This window comes from Petaurus breviceps, unplaced genomic scaffold, assembly GCF_028583685.1.
Source record: "Petaurus breviceps papuanus isolate PSGF00001 unplaced genomic scaffold, PetGlider_PUasm1.0 174, whole genome shotgun sequence".
Lineage (NCBI taxonomy): Eukaryota > Metazoa > Chordata > Mammalia > Diprotodontia > Petauridae > Petaurus > Petaurus breviceps.
In genome coordinates, this window is record NW_027185761.1 from 10,903,279 (window position 1) to 10,908,561 (window position 5,283).

A 5,283-nucleotide genomic window follows, 5' to 3' on the forward strand; every position below is an offset into this window, starting at 1 on the left:
CTGCTGAACTCAGCAGCTACAATCAGCCATGTGGAAATCTCTACTGTTTCAGAGTAACAGAACTGTAGGTTCTCCTTTGTTCTGGAATTCCTGACCTGATGATTTCTCTTCATGCTTCATACTGGACTAAGATCCTGCTGGATGTTCAGATTGGAACTGAGATCCTGCTGCACTCTTGTCCAAGCCACACGAGTTCTGTTTGCTTTTGATCTTGCTCCTTGCTTGGTACTCAGCCTAGGACCCTCAAAAAACTTCTCTCCCTGGAATGCCACCCCAGACACAGGTCTCCTCTTCAGTCCACCCTGACCTATAACTGGACAGTGAACTATAGAGCTTCCAGTTTTCACTTATTCCTGTGCCCTGCACAAGATAAGTCCCTTTTTCTGGGGTCTGGGACCTCTTCTTGCCATGATGACAGCTTCTCCCTGCACTGGAATGCTCCCTAAAAACATCCCTGGATAGATAGATCTCTCTGTCTGCCCCTTTTGGCCTAGGCTGCAAAAATGATTCACTGTCATTATTTATTGTATTTCCCCAATAGGGTTTGGTGAGATCTTTTCGAAGAGTTGTGGGGATGGGGATAAGCTCGAGTTACTTCTTCCAGCTACTCCTATGAAATCCAGATGTTATAGAAGTAATCAAAGCAGAAACCAGAAGGCTGGGTACAGGAATCCATTCAAAACAACGCAAAAAGAGTTAAAGAAATTTTAAATGGAGGAATCACTCACCATACCATTTATCAACCATGAGTAATTATAATAGAGTTCAGGATATGGGCTCGAGTACTAGCAGTGGTCAATTTCATGCCCTGTGTTGCATTTCTTTAATTCTAAGCTCCATTCTAGCCTGCCAGGGCCTCTGTAGTCACCTGTTTCTGTTAGTGGTGGGGCCAGGACATCTCCAAACTCCCTTGTCCTGTCCATAACTCCTATGTTCTCCCCTGAGCTGCTTCAGTCAATCTTCCTTAGTTCCATCCCCTTCACTTGTTGTGGAGGACCTCTAATCAGTAAATTGAAAAGTGTGAATGAGGTTAAAATAATTTTTCTTTATTGAATATCATCAACTTCAAGGATACCCACTTTAAAGTGCTAATTAAACCTTGTTTCTTTTCCCAGTGTCCCAGGAAGACAGATTGCTGGGGACAAAATTAATTTCGTTTGCCAAGGACAGGCTAAGAGAATAAGTAAATAGAATGTGGTCTCCCAAGTAGGAGTGTCGCATAGGAGAGCACTGGTCTTATAGATTTGGGTTTGAATCCTGTTCCTAACACTTGCTAGCTCTGTAATTGTAGGCAGGTCACTTGATCTCCCTTTACCTCAATTATATCATCTATAAAATGGGACTGAATGATACTTGCATGACCTATCGAAAATGCCTTTGTAATAATTATAGAAATGTGAGCTATTGTTGATCCCATTTAGTAGGGTCAGAAAGTTCACTTGCTCTACTCGAGCTAGACTCCTTCATTTTTCTAAATGATCAGAGGCCAAGGAATATGAGGCCTGAATCCTAAAAATGGTGGTATGTTGCCAAAAGATTTGGAGAAGTCAGAGGCTTCTGAGAAATGTGCAGATCACAGTGAATAGCCTTTCTCTGTTTCTCTGTCTCTGTCCCTTTCAAAGCCCAGAGTTGGTTCCCATTGATATTAAAAGGAAGCCATTAGGTTATGGAATCTATTCCTTTAACCTGGCTCTTCTGATAACATAATAGAGCATCTGTCCATCAAGACTACCCCTTCCAAAGATATTGAAGACTGATGATGAAGGGGGCAACTTCTACCTGGCTACACTATGGTTTCTTGCTCTCATTTTTATAGCATGTTTCTAGGAAGAATTTAGGATAACACAATAAAAGGTACAAAAGAATTTAAAGATAATTTGTTACAGTTTTCTCATTTGTAAAATGAGGAAACTGAGCCCAGAGAAGTTTTATGCCTTGATCAAATTCACACTGAGAGTAAATGGTTGATTTGGGATTTTAACTCAGGTCCTCTGATTCCAGAGCCAACAAGTTTTGTACTGAATCATGCTGGAACCCAATAGAACTCAAGAGGTTCTTTCTTGTAATAACTGTGGAATTATCTAATTAAGGAAGATGCCTCTATAAGGTTTAACAGAGCCTTTTCCATTGCTATTCTGTATTTTTGTAGTGTGGACCCAGAAACTCTGCCTTGGCACTTCACTGAGACTGAATGTTGAGTCTCTCAACTCATCTCCTTGAACGATTGATTCTGGGCCCTCAGCTTTTATCATACTATATTTCAGAATGACAATATAGTGTCGAAGCTTGAGAACTTGCCTCAGAATCAGAAAGACTTGAGTTTGAGTCCTGCCTTGGATGCACATTGGCAATGTGACATTGGGTAAGTTACCACTTTTTAGTACCCTGGGCAGCTCTCCAAGTCCTTAAGTTGCAGAGATTTCATTTGCATTGGTAGAGGAATCCTTATTGGGAGTCTTCTACATGAATTAAATAATTGATCCACCCAAATACTGTTCATTCTCTGTTCTATAACCAAACCTGATTGGGCCTATTTCTACTCTCAATAAAGATACAGGCTGGACTACTGAATAATGTAGTACAATCAGTTTCCTTTGGAGACCTTCTCCTACTAGGAATTTGACATTGGATTACTTTTGCTGAATAGTCATCTTCCAAATAATATTTAGCTGGGAATGATTTGAGGAATGAGCAAAGAAATACTGGGATTATGAGACCAAACCAGACAGTGTGCTGTGTCAAAGGCAGAGAGGTTGGATTTGAATCCTAACTCTTCTACTTACTTGTCCAACCTTGGGCAATCCACCTTTCTTCCTTGGATCTCAGTTTTCTTATGTGTAAAAGGGGCTGGAGAACAAAATAGAGAACAATGGGTTAAAAGATCTCTAAGCTCTGGGTGGCTAGGTGGCACAGTGAATAGAGCACCGGCCCTGGAGTCAGAAGAACCTGAGTTCAAATGCAGCCTCAGACATTTAACATTAAAAAAAAAAAAAACCTAGCCACGTGACCTTGGGCAAGTCACTTAACCCCAACTGCCCTCCAAAAAAGCAAAAAAAAATTATCTCTAAGCTCTAGTTGATGGGGATATTATAGCTAGCATTTATATAATTCTTTTTTTTTTTTTTTTTTTTTTGCCTTTTTGGGGTTAAAAAATTTTCCAAGGTTACACGGCTAGTTTTTTTGTTTGGGTGTTAAGTGTCTGAGGCCAGAACCAAACTCAGGTCTTCCTGACTCCGGGCCGATGCTTTACTCACTGCGCCACCTAGCCGCCCCTCATTTATATAATTCTTTTAAGATTTGCAAAGCGCTTTACATGTATTATCTCATCTGATCCTCACAACAACCCTATGAGTGAGGTGCTATTGTTAATCCCATTCAGCAGATAAGAAAACTGAGTCTTAAGTCAAGTAACTTTCTTAGGGTCACTCAGTTAGATTCCTATGAGATATTACCCATATCTCATATCAGGGGGGTCTCTAGGTGAAAATATCTGTCTTTGGCATGCAATTCTATCTGTGCTCAACAACATATGTTTGTGGAGTACAATGTACCTATGTCACCCATATCTGTGTGTAAGTTGTATCCTCCTAATAGAATATAAGTTCCTTGAGGGCAGGAACTATTTTTCATCTTTTTAATTGTTTCCTCAGTGCCTAGCCTATGGTGAGACTTTAATATGTGCCCGATGACTTGAACTGAATTGAATTAGATGAAGTAATGTTTAAAAAAATCACTCACATTTCTTTGTCTTTGATTGAGTAAGGCTGGTGTGCCAATGCCTTTTAACTATCCTCAGATCCTGTAAAATATCCCTACTGTTCTAGAGAACACAGATTGGAGAATTCAGACTCTTGAAAGGTTCCTGGTACACATGAGTAGATAGGAGAGGAAAAAGGTACTACAGGCAAAAAGCTCCCTCATGGTGCCCATCATGTTTCTCAATAATAATTTATCTCCCCCCCCAACGTGGAAATAAGTGACTTGGTTAAATTAACAGCCTTGAGTCACAGCTCTGGTTGCTTGGGTGGGGGGGGGGGCTGCTGCCCTAAGGTGGGGAGGATAGTCATTTTCTACCTGATGACAACTCTCAGTGATATGACTGTCACTGCTTCTCCTTCACCCCTCTGTCTCTGGGCCTTTTGCTTTCCTTCTAGTCAGGTCTTTGACACTGGTCCTTTGTGTGAGAAGTAGAGTTCTCCTTGAACTCACAGGTTCATCTTTTCATGGTTTCCATAAGATTAGAATTGGAAAGAAGCTCAGAAATCATATTATCCAACTCCCTCATTTTATAGATGGGATCTGAGGCCCAGAAAAGTTTTGACAACTATACATCACTGTATAAAGGTTATGCTATTCTCAAAAGGTCATGATCTCACTTCTCCATCCACACCCTTGTGGCTACATTGGGAACTTAGTGGCCATGTGGGTTATCACTGACACTGTCATGATGAGAAAAGGGTTCTTGTAAGCCATACAAAGTTACATAAATATATGCCATTGTTACCAATTGATCACAATTAAGAGCTGTCTAAGGTTCTGAATATGCTCAGGCATCTGCGAGTTCCATGGGTTTTGTGAAATAGCTAGGGAACTTACTGACCCAGGGGGCCTTCACTACACTTGTGCCCCTTTGGCATAGTTGTAGCACCATTCACTGTGGAAGGGGTCATGTATCTATAGAATGTTAAATTTGAATTTAGAAGATCTGGGTTTGAATCTTCCTTATTACCTGTGTGATCTTGGACAATTCCAACCTCTCTGGGCCTCAGTTTCCTCATCTTTAAAATGAGGGAGTTGAACTACATATCTTTGGGGTCCCTTATAGCTCTATATCACAGAGGTTGAGAGATGGAAGTAAACTTAGTGGTCTTGTCCAACACACAGCTGAAAGGAATCTCCCACCATCACATTACTGACAAATGGTCATCCAGCTTCTGCTTAAAGACTGCCAAAGAGGGGACTCCTACATACTATCTATTGATACAGTTCAAATTGTTAGGATTTTCTTGATATCAAACCTTGTTGACCTCATTGCAACTTGCATGAATTTCTTCTGGTTCTGTCCTCTAATGGAACACAGAACAAGCCTAGTTCTTCCTTCATGTGACAAACCATAAAATATTTGAACGTGGATATCACATCCCCCTGTGTCTGTAGGTAAGTGTCCTTAAGGCATGAACAGGGATGAGGAACATCTCAGTTTCAGCCTTGAGCTGCTCGTTCAGTTTTTCTTGGGCTCTTCTTTCCACTTTTATATCTAGTAGAGACTTAGAAATGAACCAA